Below are 18,848 nucleotides of genomic sequence, written 5' to 3' on the forward strand. Positions count from 1 at the left end.
TATTCTACTAACCTATATATTACATAGTATGCAATGGCGCGACGCCAACTCTTGTTTGTCTGGCTGGATATGGGTGAGGATAGGCAGTGGGAGGAGGCAAGGGGGGTTTGACGAGTCTCACGTGCAGAGTCGTGTGTCGGATTGCCGCACGCTGATCGGCCAATATCGAGTGGCAACTGGTAAGTGCGCCTTGCCACCTGTCATCTTGCCACCTTACCACCTTGTCCCCTTCCCACCAATGCATCAAGCAATTTTCTTATCCTCCCCGCACTTCGTGGGATGGAGGGGTTCGCCTCGGTCCCCACCCTCCTGTCTACAATGGCAATAGCATCGAGTTAGCATGTCGATTTTGTCCTTCCTTCGCCAACTTAAACACGTTTTAAAACGTGATGAATTATCGCGTGCAAAGGTACATTCCTTTGATGCCCTTTTCTATTCCAAATTTTATATTCAACTAGTGTTGTGCCCGTTGATTTCGGCGGGTGGTTTCGGAAAGGAATTGATACACGAATTAAAATAAAGTTATATGTTATATATATAAATATAGTGACCGTGAAAAAGTCGAAAATATTCGTTTATCATGCATACATATGAAAAACGGTTAGTATATATATATATATCAGTGGCGTGCGGTAAAAGTCTCTCCCCCCGTCGTACATCCTCACTTAATTTGCGCGAGCAGGATACAACAGGAACAAGAGGAACAGGCTTTTCCTCCCGTTTCTGCGCGCGCACATTTAACAAGGCTGTATGACAAAAATAGAGATAATTGCACCGCATGCCACTGAAATATATATTATATATACATAGTACCGTTTACCATGCACCCTTTTTTTATCTTTCGACTTAAGATCTTTCGATTTTCGATCTTTGCCTTTCGATATTTGCTTTTTCGACCTTTTCACTTTCGGTCCCTTGAGGTAGACCCGAATATAATGGTAGCTCGACGACTTAGCGCACGACAATTCAGCGCAAAATCAATTTTTTCAAAAAGTTTTAAATGCGTTTTCGAAAATAAATACTCTATTGAAATTTTAAGCCATAATGTATCTACATAATAATTTCATAAAATGCGAATAAATATATTTGTTAATCTTTATGCCCTTATGATTTTCTCACTGGGATCCACGAAATATTACGCAAGCAGGGTTTCTAAACCAGCAGTAATTTTTTACCTATTACGTTTTAGTTATCCAAAATCTTACGTATCCAGAGTTTCTAAACTGGGGTCGCAAAAAATATTTCTTAAGAAGTGTTTCCACACTGGGATAGACAGCAAAAAATCTTGGGTATGAACGGTTTCTAGACCAAAGTTCGCAAACCCGCCATCATGGGTTCGTTGTTTCCCTTGTATCCTGCTCGCGCACACGCAAGTAAGGCTGTGTGACAAAAACAAATAGAATTTCACCGCAAGCCACTGCTATAATTTGGTTTTTTGAAATTTCATGAAATGCCAGTGATGACTTATGGATATGAAACTTGGACATTGAACGCCATGTTGCTACACATAGTTCAATGTACTCAAAGAAGTATGGAACGTTGTATGCTTGGTATAACGAGGAAGGACATGAAACGGAATACGTAGATGAGAAGTATGACAAGGGTAGGGTAGTGGCTATAGTGGTTAGAGTGAAGAGATTTAAACGGAAATGGCCGGGCCACGTGGCTAGAAGAATTAACGGAAGGTGGATAAAAGAAGTGTTAGATTGGTACCCGAGATAATGCAAAAGGGTAAAAGGAAGACTGCAGGGAAGATGGGTAGACGAAATTAGGAAAATGTGTGGGGTGAGATGGATGAGAGTTGCGCCAAACAGAGACGAGTGGAAGCGTGTTGGAGAGGCCTTCATCCAGTAGTGGATGATGAATGGCTGTAGATGATGATGATCATGATAATATTGAAACCGTTATTCAAATATATGGAGCAATGAATTATACATATGAAGTTACTTTTTAAAATAGTTAAATCTTATTAAAAAATAGTTAAAATCTTATGAATAATGAAATCTGTCGGCGAATTGTCCCCGCGATGAAATGTCCTAAATTCAAGCTTAAGATAAAAGGATAAAGCAAAGCTCTCAGAAAGTTTTGTGGCCTACATACATACATATGTATATATGTACGCTCTAAGTTAAAATACCATCAGTCATCAAATTTAGTAATTTTAAATAAATTGCAAATCGTAAATTTTGTATATCATTCATATTTATGTATGTAGATATGTATACAATATTAAATATATGTATGTAGTGTATTTTTAAATATGTACGTAATTATTATAATGTGCGCAAATTTTTTTGCCACACTGACAAAAAAATTCGTTTGCTTCTGCTATAATATGATAATTAAAATTATATTATGGTCCGTACGCACCAAACCAACGACGATTTTGGGCCAACTTTTAAAACCAGTAGCGTACAAAATATCGAAATAAAAATTAAATAAAAAAATTGAAATTAAATATCAAAATTAAGCTAACGAGCGAGATTGAGCTAAAATTAGATCATCGTTGATGTTTTGAATTACAACAATGTTTTGAATTACGACAAAACGCATTACAACCAGAGAAATATTATAATTACGAGCGAAAAAAACCTTGTTATTGTTTCTTGTAAGTCGTCACGATACACTACTGTGTTTCCCCCTTCGGAAATATTTAACCAACGAAGATTTTGGGCCAACTTTTAAAACCAGTAGCGTACAAAATATCGAAATAAAAATGAAATAAAAAAATTGAAATTAAATATCAAAATTAAGCTAACGAGCGAGATTGAGCTAAAATTAGATCATCGTTGATGTTTTGAATTATTTTATTTTATTTTATTTTATTTATTTGGAAAATTTACAGTTTACAGTTTATTAGATTGATAGTAAAAAAAATATAATTATGTTAAGTAAACCATTAATAATTTTCACATATAGGTAAAAAAAGAAAAGCTCAAACATTTAAAATAAGAAACAAAAATGATAATAGAGTAAGATAGTTAAAGAAAACAAAAAAAGAAAAAAAATAGAAATAACAGTATAATAAAAATATCAGAATAATAAGAATAATAATATGATAAAAATTATGAAATAATATAAAAAATATAATATATAACAAAAAACAAAAAGACAAAATAAATACATCAAAATAAAAATTCATAATCATAATCATAAACTTTCATTAAAATTAATCATCGAAAAACAAATTTGCAATAATTACTCTAGCTTGTATAGCATTAATATTAAATAAGTCAAACATAGAAATTGTTAAGATTAGTGTGTTGACGGTGGAGCTTGCACGCCAGATGAATGAGCTTCTTCCATAATTAGAAAAAGTATTAGGTATGTAAAGGAGCTCATTACATCTAGTCATTCTATTTGGTACACGCAATGATAGTCTGCTCAATAATTGAGGACAGTCAATCGAGCCGTTAAGGATGTTCAAAATTGTTGAGATGTCAGCTATCTCCCTTCTTTTGACAAGAGGAAGTAGATGCTGACACCTACAAGCATCTTCATAGGAAGTATAGGTTAATCCAAAACGGCTACTGACGTACCTCAGGAATCTCTTCTGAATGCGCTCCAATCTGTCTCTTGCACCAGAGTAATCTGGGTTCCAAACTTGGGATGCAAACTCAACAATACTTCTTACGTATGCACAATATAGTATTTTGTATGATTTTATAGAAGTAAAGCATTTGGAGGACCGGATGACGAACCCGAGGGCCTTCGACGCCCGAGCTACAACATTATCAATATGTTTACTAAAGGATAGATCAGAGTTTAAAAAGACTCCCAAATCCCTAATTTCCGATACCCTTGTGAGTCTATGTCCGTTAATTGAATGAGGAAAGTCAACTGGACATAGTTTTCTGGTGAAGGTTATGCAGGAGCATTTTGCTACATTAATAAACAACTTATTTATGCTGCAATAAGCCTCTAGTCTGAACAAATCATCTTGTAGGGCCAAAGCATCATTTCGGTTGTCTATTCTCTTGAAAATCTTCATATCATCAGCAAATAATAGTACATTTGAATTCTGAAAACATTTTTCAATATCGAAGATGAAAATATTGAATAATAGAGGTCCCAAGAGGGAGCCTTGTGGAACACCAGAAGGAATATTCATCCATTTCGATATAAATCCATTTAATGAGACAGCCTGTGATCGACGCGTAATGTATGAGGTGAACCATCTATAGAGATCACCATGAATACCGATCTGTAAAAGTTTTTCAAGGAGAATATCGTGATCAATCTTGTCAAATGCCTTACTATTAATTACAACAATGTTTTGAATTACGACAAAACGCATTACAACCAGAGAAATATTATAATTACGAGCGAAAAAAACCTTGTTATTGTTTCTTGTAAGTCGTCACGATACACTACTGTGTTTCCCCCTTCGGAAATATTTAACCAACGAAGATTTTGGGCCAACTTTTAAAACCAGTAGCGTACAAAATATCGAAATAAAAATGAAATAAAAAAATTCAAATTAAATATCAAAATTAAGCTAACGAGCGAGATTGAGCTAAAATTAGATCATCGTTGATGTTTTGAATTACAACAATGTTTTGAATTACGACGATATTTTTTTTATTTTTTATTTATTTATTTAACATATTAGCCACAGTGACATTACAGAGATCTCCAACGCGTCGCTGTGGCCGGTCATTCAGTAATAATAACATGATAACAGTAATAATAACTTATAATAATAACAATATTAACACAACATCATTAAAATCATAAAATCATAAAAAAAAGAAAAAACATAGATAAAGTAATAACAATCATTAATATTTATAATAGGCAAAATCAACCACTGGCATTCCTCAACAACCACTCAACCAGATTAGTATATTTTATATTGAAGAGGTCAATTTCACCAGAAATCCTGTTAAGCAGATATATCGCTCTAGATATAGGAGCCGTTGACAACATATTTGTGCGAGCCACAGGAGGAACAAACAAATCACGATTTCTCAAGTCCCTGAATTTACAAGGTGCATTAAACCTAAATTCCTTTAGAACCTGACGATTGTGTATTATCCCATTCAACAGCTTAAAAAAGTGTCTTCCCAGTAACATATTCCGACGAGACTCCAATGAGTTGAAACCTAACGCCCCTAATAGGAATGCACTAGGATATAGCCAAGGATAATAACCACACTGTTTCAAATAAAGATATCTGAGAAACCGTTTTTGGATTCTAGAATACTACGTACTAAAGATTCATAAAGAATTTTAAGCACCAACGTACTCTGGAAAGATTTGCTAACTCTTAGTAAGAATCAAATATTGTCTATGTGTCGTTTAAATTGAAAATTATTCGAGAACAAGACCCCCAAATCACAATATTCATCTACAAACTTTAATTCAACACCACTTAGGCGATATGGATAAATCAAGCGATTTGAAGATCTTGTCACATTGAGAACACAGCATTTTTGAATGCTAAAAAATAATTTATTATCGACAGACCAACTTGACAGCGCATCTAAGTCCAATTGGAGAAGGGCTGCGTCACTATGAGACTTAACTGTCATAAAAAGCTTAAGGTCATCGGCGAATAAAAGATAGTCTGAATACTTAATTATTTTTGAGATGTCATTAATGTAAATTAAAAAGAATCATGCACAGAGTCGTCAAGCCAGGTTTCCGTTAGTACCAGGATGTCAGCACATTGAATAGCCGAGCTAGAACCTAATTCATCCAGTTTAGATTTAAGGCCTCGTACATTTTGATAGAAAATGCTTATATTATGCATTACAACCAGAGAAATATTATAATTACGAGCGAAAAAAACCTTGTTATTGTTTCTTATAAGTCGTCACGATACACCAATGTGTTTCGCCGTCGATGAAATATTTAACAAAAAAAATGTCGGTGATTTGTCAAAGGGTTTTTTTTTTCTTTTGTCGAAATAAAATTAATAATCACACATTATCCGATAAATTTTACCTCTGAGATGGATTTAATTATTTGATTTATTTCGACGAGAGAAACAATTGAAGACATTATCCGATAAAATTTACCTCTGAAATGATTTAATTAATTGATTTATTACGACGAGAGAAACAATTGAAGACAAAAAAATTTCCTTTGATTAAACCGACAACGTCTCGGGTTGAGAAGACATCGCTCGGTCACCCATACTAACACATAATATATGCTCAGTAGCTGCGCATTACGGGGAAGTAAAAATAATAATTCTTTGATTTTTTTTTCGATCTTAGTGCGTATCTGCGTAAGTCACAACATCTTCGACAAACAAAAGTCGAGGATTATCTGTATGTGATTGTTGATGATCTAATTTTAGGTCAATCTCGAAAATTTATTTAAATTGGGCATGTTCTGTTTTAACTTTCAATATTTTATTTTAATTTTAATATATTGATTATAATTTTATTTTGATATTTGAATTTAATTTTAATATAATAATAATATTTTTAATTTTGATATTTAATTTCAATTTTTAAATTTAATTTTTATTTCGATATTTTGTACGCTACTGGTTTAATCCTGCTGGTTAAATCGTTGGACCAAATTCGTCGTTGGTTTGGTCCGTACGCAGCATTATACATATGTATTATATGTGTGTATTTATATTTTTATAATAAAAATATAATTAGACGTTATCATGTTTGAGGAAAATCACGTGTTGAAACACGCCATAAGCGTCTCGTAACGTTTATACAGCTCTGCGATTCGAATAATAGTGAAAACGTAAACAGTAATTAGAGACATCTCAATTTTGCTCTTATTTATTTTACATATCAGTGTTATATATTTTGTGTCATCACATGCACACCACCACGCCTCTGAAATTAGACGATTGATGTCCTCGAAGAGTTGCTAATCGTATTTAAATGCTCATCATTATTTATTTTATATACATGTACGTACAATGTACATACATATGTATTTACTGGTTACCTGACAACTTGTTCACAGATTTTCCGTAAACCGATGATGCGCTCCAGGCATTACGTATACGGCCATCTCTTTCTCACCCCGTTTGTTCACCATGATCTCGTTTACTCTGCCATTACGTATGCAGCCATCTCTTTCACAGACCATTTTTTCACCGATAACAGACGGTCTGTGAAAGAGATGGCTGCATACGTAATGGCATAGTAAACAAGATCATGGTGAACAAACGGGGTGAGAAAGAGATGGCCGTATACGTAATGCCTGGAGCGCATCATCGGTTTACGGAAAATCTGTGAACGAGTTGTCGTGTCACCGTATTTACTAAATGGAAATTTATAATTTTTACATCGGACTGAAATGTGATATTTTATGACGGAAACGAGTACAATTATTTTTTTTTACTTTACAATCATTTATTAAGTTGTATGCATGTACATACATATATATTAAATGTATTATATTTGGAATGGTTTTTAAAGAAAATTGATATTATGATTGCTATTAATGTAATTCATATATGTATAGTCGAGAATGCTGTCGCATTCGTGCAATGTGTTTTAGCATTGTAAGGATGTAAAATTATTTATTTATTTTTATTAAATTATTTCTCATTTAACTGTATAATATTATTACAATATAATTCAATGCAAGGTCTTAAATAATATTACTGTAAGCTTTGCTGTACATAACATGACAATTACTTTTATCGTTTAAAAAATATAAATTTCCATTCATATAAAATACTAGTGTTGTGCCCGTTGATTTCAACGGGTGGTTTCGGTTATTACAACGTGGTATTTCGTGGTACTGTAATTTGTTGTACAATATTTGAAACTCCATCGATCGAGAGTTATCCACTCGAACTGTAATACTAACGAGAACTCAAGTGGCAGATATTCCGTATTCGCGATTTTCGTGGCAAAGATTATCTTGTGCGAAATAATCCGTTTACCATATCCCAGAGATCATAAACTAAAACTTCTGCTACGTAGGGGTAGGTGGAGGATCCAAGTAAAAGGCCTTAGTCGTTTCACAGCATTTATTGATGATTAAGGAGATACACGCACTGGCAGTGCTCAGTCCAGAATGACCTGATATCGCCTACGTACCGCCTTATAAAGGGTAGATCTCTCAGGACGTCTAATCTGTTAACCTATTGTATAGTCACGTATTGGGATATGTATTTCCACGACATTAGGTCTCCCCGTACCGATTCTGAGAAAGGACTAATAACGGTCATTGTATAGCCCAAATGCAGAGTCCAGATATAATCCTGGAAGTAAGTGCAAGCACTTAGTTAATCCGTTAACAGATATACGTTGGTCCTAAGTGCAAGCACTTAGTTAATCCGTTAACAGATAACCCTTGAACGGTCACATAGTCTCTGGGATTCTATTCGCTTAATCCGCGACGTACGTAACACTTCTTATATCATATGTATATATGTAGGATTTAGTTTATAAAACTAAAAGAGTGCATGTATAAATGATTAAGTTGGCATGCTTTAGTCGAGTGTATGTTTAAGTTGGTATGCTGCGTAAACCGAGCCACAATGACTACCCGCACCATGCATCCCTTCACAAAGTTTGCTATTAAGTTGTTATTTTCAATCATTTTGGCAGATAAATTGTCCCATTATTCAGTGATTTAGTTAAATATTACTTTTGTGTTCAGCTTAGTACCATTATTCTCATAATGTTGTGATATTTATTAAAATATTATATCTACTATATAATTATATTTAAATTGAGTACTGAATATTGTCTTAATGTAATAATTTAACTGTATATTTTCACATTAGATACAACAAAATAATTACAAATAAAAATTTGTTTTGCTTACTATGAGTGATAATTGCATTTAAGCACAATTTTCCAGTGTTGTTTTCAAGACGGTATGTTGCGAATTTGTACTGTAAGCTGACGTGTTTGCTTGTTGGTAGACCAGCTTGCAATCAACAAGCTGCGTTAACAAATTGTATACGATGTAGCTGACTTTCTTGATACTTAGTAATGAGGTTTAGCAATTCATTCAAAGATATTCTTGACATTTACTACTTCACCAACAGTAGTTTCACTTCTTCCGTGCATGGCCTCACTCTCACACACACACAAACACACACCAGTTTTCAAGCTCCATATTTGAAATATCATCAGTGAGGTCATGAGAGATGCCCAGCTTATAAGCTGTTGTCGAAAGTTAGCTGTCATATCCTATATACCATGCATGGCCACGAGGGTTCGGTGATTATTCGCACACGTCATTAAAATCTCGATCACAGAACATCTGGCACCCAAAAATCCATCAATCGAAAGGTACTCACCTGAAATATGGTACTAACGAGAACTCGAATGCCAGATATTGCGCAATCAATTTGAAATCAATGAATGAAATCAATTTTTTTCTCGAATATCGTCAAAATATAAATAATTTAAATTATAATTATAATTTAATTGAAAATAAATACATAAAAAAATGGTTCAAAACCTCGCTAAATGAAATTATTAAAATTACCTATTTTTATATGGCGAGAAGGAATATTTCAATTAATGTTTTAAAAAAAAAGGCGAAATCAAAAATTGGATTTGGCGTGATGTCCGAGACCGTTAGCTCAATTTAGACCCATATTCAGGCTATTAGGGGTGATCGGTTCGAGTCGCGACAAAGTCGTCTCGTCGAAAAATGAATTAATCGATTTTTATCGATTCGTTCATTATGTTCGGCGAGAGTTAGGACACACACACACACACACACACACACACACACACCCACACACACACAGATTACCGTCTTTATATATATGATGACACAAGATTTGCATACTTTCAGTTTTGCAATTTTATGACAAGCAACTGGCATGCGTATTCACATTTTTATTCTCGTGTATTAGTCACGATACATCATGAAATTGTTTATCAATAGGTTTGATTAGATGTTGTGGTGACCACGATGCTAACATTATCAGGTCGAAGACACGCTGGCTACAAACAAAGTACTGTTACGTTTCCAAGTGAAGTGTGAATACAATTGAGCGGTGCATCACTGCAGTTGATTGCATCGGCGACACTTTGGTGACTACTTAAGAAAGTGAATCTCGCTTGATTGATGATTGATATGTTTTGATTCAACATCGGATGTCTGTTGAGAATAATTGCCTTTTGTAAAGACTCGTTTTGTACACGAGCGAGAGTGATTATATCGATATTATACTGTCGCACGTGCAATCGCGGAAAAGTACCCATTAACTTACTTTATTCGTTCCTGCGCACATTGTCAGATATTGTATGCAATAATTATGGGTAATATTTCATTGCAATCGGACATATTATTACATATGTAAATATTGGTTGACTCACAAGCGTAGGCACGTGTGAAACGTTTTAACGTTGATTTTATTCGTATCGCGTCGCGTCGCTCCACTATCAACACAATTTGAAGCATTGCTCGACCTTTCAATACTATTTATTGAAAAAATAGTCTAATCTAGTTACAAAGAATGTGTAATAAATCACATGCCGAAGAAATCAGCTTTATTTTCAACAAATCGATTAAATAGATCACGAAATTTTCTTCAAAACGCTATTTAATTTTGTAAAAAGTGTGACACCCAATTAGCAAAAACTAATTATGAGTATTGTTGCGTAGGGGTGGGTTCAGGATCCAAATGAAAGGCTAAAGTCACTTCCCAGCATTTATTCAACGATTCGGGAGTTCCACACGGAACTACCGCTTACTCCAGAATATCTAATCTACTGTGTTTACCTCCTTATAAAGGACATGTTGCACAGCACAGCTTCCTCGAACCGTTAGTGTGTCTATTGTCTAAGCATGTGAAGGTCTACTCTGGCGAGTCTATTGTTTACGCATGAACTTATCCAGGTCTGTCAGAACTCCAGCGTATACTTTGTTCGGACACTTACTGAGTCCCGTTAGCCTAATCCGGGGTCTCTATTGTTCACCCACGAATCTACTTTGACAGTGGATACTCTCTTTCGTGTTCACTCGTTACAGTATGTTTTATTTTTTTTTATATGGAATATGTATAATACATAAGAATTTACTTTTGGCAGCGCGGCACTATCATGCGCGGTTTTGTCGGCGCGGCATTGTCGTGCCCGACTTTGTCAGGGTGTCAGTTTAGATACATAAATTCGAATTGACCGAAAGGGTTATGCATGTTATAACTAGACTACGGACCCAAAGCGCGCCGTTCATCGTTTTCCAAACCTTTTTTTTTTGCACTCTAGCTTTGTAAATAGAGCCAAACCGCCCCGATTCCTGGAAAAAGCACGCTCTCTATCAGCAGTCTAGTTATAACTAGAGGTCGGAATCTGAAGGGGTCGGAAACGTACCGCCTATTGTTCCATTGTTGTAAATCCTTTGTAAAAAAGGTTCGGCAAACCTTTAACAATGCATTTACAATCTTTGAACAATAAACAGCCCCTTCAGATTCCGGGCTCTAGTTATAACTAAAGGGCGGATAAAGAGCGTGCTTTTTCCAGGAATCACGGCGTTTTGGGTCTATTCCAGCGGTTTCCAAACTGGGAGGCGCGCCTCCCTGGGGAGGCGCGGACTATTGCCAGGGGAGGCGCCAAAACTTTTTAATAAAAAAATAATTTTCATACCATAATATCTACAAATAAATAAAACTTCATATCGTAGCTTAACAGTAAAATTCAATGCATGAATGTTTATTTTTGTTTTTCTTTCGTTTTTATATACACATTTAATTAGCAACCTTTCTCGAAGAAAACCAACATGAAGAGACATGAACTTGCCTATTTGGTTTAAATTTTTGGAAAATTGAGCGGTTTAAATAAAGCAATGCAGGAATCACAAATACAACCACTTGTTCAAAAAGACAAAGTAAAAGCTTTCATTAAAAAGTTGAAGTTATGGAAATCAAATTTACAAAAGAATGAGTTGGATATGTTTTCACTTTCCAAAGATTTCTAGGCCACAGTCAATATTGAAGCAAGTAAAAATCTTTTTATTGACCACTTGGATGGTTTAGTGCTGCATTTTTCCAATTATTTCAAAGACCTTGATTTCTCAAAATTTTTGAGGATACAGAATCCATTTAACCACAATGAAGAAGACGAATTCGAGCTGACAACCATCGAAAAAGAAAAATTGATAGAATTATCATGCGATAGCTCACTAAAACAAAAGTTTCAAAATTAAACCATAATTAAAATTTGGATGAATCTAAGTGGATAGTATGAATCTTTGTATTGCAAAGCAATGCAATTGCTTCTACCGTTTGTAACGTCTTATTTATTCGAAACGGGCTTTTCGGCACTAGCTGCAATGAAAACCAAATATCGAGCCAGGTTAATAGTCGAAAAGGAGTTACGAGTGGCACTCTCCATATTGCCCCCCAAGATTTGATAAACTTTGTGCCAATAAACAACAACATCCTTCGCACTAAATTTTGATGTGTTAGACGTAGTTATATTAGTAATTTAATATAAAAATAAATATAGATGTTCGTATAAATTTATGTTATAGCAAAACCTTTTTATTATTCTGTCTATTGTAGTGTTCAGTATTTTTTTTTAAATAAAGGTTTATTATTTAAAACATGTCTATATTATTATAACTATTAAAAAATAAAAAGGAAGGGAGACGCGGAAAAAAAAATTTTTTTTAGGGAGGCGTAGTAGCATAAAGTTTGGAGACCGCTGGTCTATTCACAAAGCTTGAGTGCAAAAAAAAAGGTTTGGCGAACCTTTAACAAAGGTTCATCATAAAAATGAACAATGCACAACGAACAATAAACAAAGAACGGCACGCTTCCGGTCCTACCTCTAGTTATAACCGTTAGCGACAATAGCATCGGGTGTGCTTTATGTAACAATTTCTTTCTAAAACTACCCGTTGATATACTTTTCATAGCTATTATAAACTTTTTGACTATTTTTTAACTTTTACCATAATGTGAAAAATAGTTCTTACCTACAATGCTGCTAACCTGTTATGCAATTCGTCAGGAAAAGCATTAGGGCGAAATCACACAGGGAAAACGACACGCCGTGTGCTTGGCTCCCCGCTGTGGGGGTTCTCCTACATTTCTTCAAATATTGGATACACCGTTATCGATCATTGTCAAGCAAGGACAAATACAAGGATAAAATTTTACCGAAAACATGCCCGCCCCACTACATCACTACATCAACATTTCTCTGACTGGGCATGTCTGTCGTAGATAATGTTTGTATCTAAACTTATGATTGTACAATGACAAATCGTGAGACTTTGGTTGGTTTTCGAAGAATTTTTTGCAATATTTAAAGAAGTGCAATATTGAAAATCAAAATATTTCAGAATATAAACGTTAAACGGTTAATTGTTGTAGGTTCAAATCTCAGTGGGAATTGAAAAATCAGTCAATGGTTATCGAATCCAGATCGGCCGTCTCCTGTTAGAGTTTGTCAATATATCTAATTTGTAATGTTGTGACGATTCCGATAAATCTCCATCCCCTCCCTCTATCGTTAATTTAGCTAGGTTGAATTTGGTGATTGTTGCAAGCGTTCTATGCTTGCGGTTTGCTATAAAAATATTTGCAGAACTTACAAATATTTATGAGATATAAAAATTTGGCCTCAAATAAACAGTTCTGTTTTTTTAAGATTATCTTTTTTATTTTACATTTCATGTTTATTATTATAATTTTTAATTAATTTCACTTTACTTTAGCTTCATAGTTTTGTTTAAACATTTTCAATATAATTCTTGAAAGCTACTTTTTTCTTCATTAAACACTCCTTGGAACGCCTGACATTCAGTAAATAAATATTTGGAAATTTTGGCACGCGGACGTAAAAGGTTCACAACCCCTGGTTTACACGGTTCAATACAAAAACGTTTTACCCTACCTATTACTATCGCAATAAGCATTGACGTCAATTTTGATTTTAAAAAGCCTTTTATTCCTAAGTTATGTTCTCAATATGTTACAGTGAAAGCATATTTTAAGTTAAAATATATTTTCACCAATTCAAGCAGTGAAAATGTGTCAATCAATGAATTTACAACGTTTAACTCTATAAATTTACCAACACTAACAATCTAATCTTAAATTAATAAAACCAACCCTGAAAATGTAACTGGTTATGATTTCACTGAAACGTCACTGAACATACATATATTTTCACTTGAAATATAATCTCACTGTGACGTATGTATGTACATATGTATATCATGAGTTTATTCTAGTAGTTACTGGTGCAGTGATCAATATCTAATTTATGCATTTTTTCTTTCTGTTGGTATTTATGATGTTTCCCATTTTAATGTTTGTGTATTTCATTTTAGTGTTCATTTTAAACTGATTCACATATATTTATAAAACAACTTTAAGTAACAATTAAATAAATAGATTAACGTGTATAAAACCGACTGTCCTATGTCATAGTTCGTTCTAGATAATGTGAGATAAACTCAGGGCATTGGGCAGATGCGTGATATTTCATAATTTAATATTGTTCTCAAGTGTATGTATGTGATACGTAGATATGTACTTATTATCACATACATATGTTACATACATCTGCTTCATTTTGTTACTCTGACGTCAAATGATGATCGGTGTTTTCATCATACCGTGATTTTGGCAAGTTTATATGTTTTCAATTAGATAAGTGTTGTAGATTGTCGATAAACTCGCTCGCATACGTAAGTGGTCTAAAGTGAAAGTTATAAAAAATATACTTGTAAACAATTATATATTACACATTATCCAATAATTTGTTGGTTAGCCCGTTATAAGACGATCGATGTTTGAATATATCAGTCCATGAAAATCGCTACGGTAGTGAATTTTTAAATAATATACTCTTATGTATAAGTTTTTGTATTCTCTCTGGAATTGTGAACTTCCACACTTGCAGTAGAAACTTTTTAACCTCTTACATATGTACATATATTATAATATTTAAGAAACTGCATTACATATTTTGATTTTGTACGTGTTTAACCTTTTCGTTGCCAAACTCCGTTGAAATTTAGTCTAAACCAGGGGTCACCAACCTTATTGGGAAATGGGCCAGTTTGAACAAATTTGCACATTTGTAATAATTTTGCATAAGGAATTTATACATTGTGTACAATTTTTACCTTGTGTGTGGAATTTGGAAGCAGCTTAAGTTGGAAAAGAAGTTCTGTATCATGGTAAGTAAATCCCTATAAAATTTTGTAAACTTTATTTGCACTGCCCATTAAAGTTTATGAAAACAGTGATTTTTACTGATTTCCGAAGTTTTTTTTGTAATTTAAACACTGCTTTAGTAGTTTCTTATTTGTGGATGGATGCTTTTCAAACAATAAGACCGCTCGATTAGTGCTCATAGCAAGACAGCAAAAAAAACATGGTTTTTCTAAGAAATTGACAATAGTGAAGCCTTTTTGGTGCGAAAAGCATTCTTCCAATGCCAATCGTTGCTTATTACCGGGTAGGAGTCGTCTGTTCTTGGGTCGAAAATATATTTTTGGAATAATGATATTTTTTACTTGAATATTTATTTATTTATACTAACAATAAATACTATTGAGTATTTTCCAGAAAATATAAGTAACTAATGGTTTTACCCGGCTTCGCTCAAACATGACTAATCTAATAGTATAACATTTTATTAAATTTATTTAAATAGTTTTATTTTATATAAATTTATTTGAATACTCATTTGTTTTTTTTTTATTAAATAGACTGTCACGAACAAACAAACATATGTACTGTCTCTTTCGAAATTATATGTATACCAGAATCCGGTGACTGCGCCTCCGGAGCCTTTGCCCCCTAGGGCATTGCTACCTAGGGCTTCGCCTTCTAGAGATTCGCCCCCCGCGGTTGCGTCCCCAGAAGCTACGCCCCCTAGGGCGTAGCCCCGGTGGCGCCTGCGCGCTCGGCGCCTGCGCGCTCGGCGCCTTTGCCCCCGGGGACTTCGAATCCTTTGAATCGAAAAAAATCGAATAGGCTTCCATGAATTGAAAAAATAATAAATCGAACGTGTCGTCTACGAACGAACCAACGAATGTTACATTCAAAGTCTCTTTACAAATTATATATTAGATATAAAAAAGAGCCTTGTAAAAAATCAATCATTCATTAATTCGATGAAACGTGGGGTGACAAAAAATTACATACCTAATGTTTGTTCTTTCGCAGATTAATAAATACTACAGTGCAGATAAATAAATCTCAAGTATAAAGATTATCAAGAGAGTTCCCGAAGTTAAATGATTTCAGTGCTATAAGGAGAACAATGAGTTCAGAAATTTTGGATTTGACATAAAAAGAAACAGTCATAAACCCTAATGATTCATGGCGAATTGTTGGGAAGCAATCAAAATGTTGTTTGTTCGTAAATAATAATTTGAAATTTTCGTGGATTAACCAATAGTGGGGTATAAAATACCCCGCCTCATTTTTTTAACGACTCGCTTAAAATAGTCAAAAAATCTGTCGCTTAAGAATAGGAATTATCCTATTTATTTAAAACGTTTTTATAGTATTGTTTATGGATTTTGAGGTTTTGATTTGTTTTGACGTTTCGCCAGATGTGAAGTCTTAAATAAATTCGAATTTTCTTGCTCAGTTTTAAACTTTCAGAAAGATCTTATGCATTTTGAGTATACAAACATATTATACATATGTAATTTACGTGCTCTCAAAAGAGTTAATTTGAGAACAAAGAATATCACGTTTTACCCCTTCGGTGAAATAACGTGCTATTTAAATTATTCTCGGAATAAATTTATTTTTAATATATATATAAATAAATTACGTCGATATCTCGGCATGTTTTCGTGTTTTAACAGAATCCTGAGTGACACAAAAACATTCAACGTATGTAGAACTATACATTGAACTAGGGATTCCAAATAACCGGAAAATAATAAATAATAATAAAAGCGTTTTAATAAATTTATGTAATAAATAAATTAATAACATTGATGCAAAATGATTAGAGTTATGTATTTATGGGCTGAAATTAAATTAGGTATTTTATTAAATAAATAAAAAGTTGAATAAAGAATGAAATTCGAAAAAAATGTTTGGTTTCAATTTAAAATTTACTTTCTTAACATGTATGTATATACAATAGCGCTATTCTGTGTGTGTGTGTCTGTGTGATATAACGCTCGCCGTACTATAATAGTCGTTTCGATTCGACATATGTGAAAACACTGCCAACAAAACGTACGAATATAATACGAACATAATAAAAGACGAACGAAAAACTTCTATATATATACTGTTTGCTACCAATGTTTCCTCTAGGGAAATAAGTCTCTGAGCATTTAGCGCCATCTTTTGAAAATTTATTTAATTAATTAATTTTTAAATTGGTGTTTTATGTTGTTTACATATATATACATATATGTAGGTAGGTAGGTATTTTACCATTTTTTTCATATTAAACAATTAAATATAAATATTTAAAAGATATTTGAAAAAATACGACCGCGTGCGGATCGAACACAGGACCGACATATTTCTTTTATTTTTTTTTATTTAATAACTTGATATGCCATAGCCTATTTTATTGAGCACAACACTAGTTATTGATATTTTCGGCCACATAAATATAATATACGTATAGAGATAAGCTCGACTCGTATGAAGAAAATTATTTTGTTTTTAAAATGTGCCTATATTAACGTCTATACCCACATACATGGCTTTTTTTTGTAATGGAATTGCGTTCCGGTATCTGTTTCATTAAAATGGCTTTAGAATATAATGTTCTTTAATAAAACGCTAGACAAGAATTGAGTTCCGGTACCTTTTTATTTAAAAAAACCGAGCAAAATGGCAAAGTTTGAAATTTAAGTATAAAAACTTATGTCATCTACCACTATTAACACTATTAACCAGCAGCGTGGTCTAGTGGTGAGTGTTGTATTCTTTCGTGCAAGGTGTTACGGGTTCGATTCCCACTAGAGTCTCGTTGTTGGCCAGACCTTGGTTTGTCGAGGTTGATCGTTTCTTATCAGAATTTACCAATATTTATGATTTTAATTAAAACGGTTCCTGTAAAATTGACTTTTCCTTCCCAATTTTCCGTTACAAACCTTGAGTTATTGTTATATCTCAGGTTTCGCCTGATTTATCACCATAGATATCTCTGTGGTTGTTTATTGAATGTAAAAATTCGTATTATTACATGAAAAATGTTATTGAACGTATTTATACGATGTTTGTAATATCTGACCATAGATATCAAGTATTGTTTCGATTGATATGTGTATGTAATTGGCCAGGAAGGCGCATTGGGGTTTACCTGTCAGGCCTTCCTGGTATAATATAAATGAAAAAAACATATTAGGAAGTTCCTAGGGACATTTTAACCATATTTTTATGTACATGTACATATGTATTACTGTATAGCAATCAGCTGCAAAATATATATTTATATTTATTAATTAACCTATTAATCAATCGAAATTCACCGGTTTCTCGGTGACGTCAAAAAAGACGGTTTTGGAACTACCGGTTTTGGAGCCCCTACAGTGAACCACAAAATGGTCACATGTTTTTGGTATACGATTAAACTCATGGCCGTTAAATTTTTTTCCATTCTTTGTGTTTTCATAAGTTTCAAATAAATTTTGTTTTATTCAATCGAAAAGTTTACCCGACAATACAAATATATTATATGTAATTTATGTATTGGACAAACACTACTCGAACTTTCTCAAATGGCGGGTCAGAATGTGGTCGCAAACGAATCTTACATAGATCGCAATAATTTCTACTAAATTCATGAACACAATTAGTAATGAAAAACATGATTTTATCGATTGTTCAAAAAACTTAAAAATATTTATATTTGTTTTTCGTTTATATAAAACGATGAAAATCAATAATTGTGTATTAAAATGACCAAAAATCCACTAAGGGGTGATACATTCTTCGGAAA

General features: G+C 33.5%; 2 protein-coding genes across 2 annotated transcripts in view; both read left to right on the forward strand.

Annotated features, from left to right (window-relative positions):
* Positions 1-18,848, forward strand: part of LOC143910569 (caspase-3-like) — a 427,954-nt gene that overhangs the window by 390,601 nt on the left and 18,505 nt on the right. The window lies entirely within an intron of this gene.
* Positions 76-18,848, forward strand: part of LOC143910568 (uncharacterized) — a 48,310-nt gene continuing 29,537 nt past the window's right edge. The window contains exon 1 of the mRNA XM_077429096.1: positions 76-179. The gene's annotated coding sequence lies outside the window, so the exon portion shown is untranslated. The remainder of the gene's footprint in view (positions 180-18,848) is intronic.

Source organism: Arctopsyche grandis, chromosome 4, assembly GCF_051622035.1.
Source record: "Arctopsyche grandis isolate Sample6627 chromosome 4, ASM5162203v2, whole genome shotgun sequence".
NCBI classification, from domain to species: domain Eukaryota; kingdom Metazoa; phylum Arthropoda; class Insecta; order Trichoptera; family Hydropsychidae; genus Arctopsyche; species Arctopsyche grandis.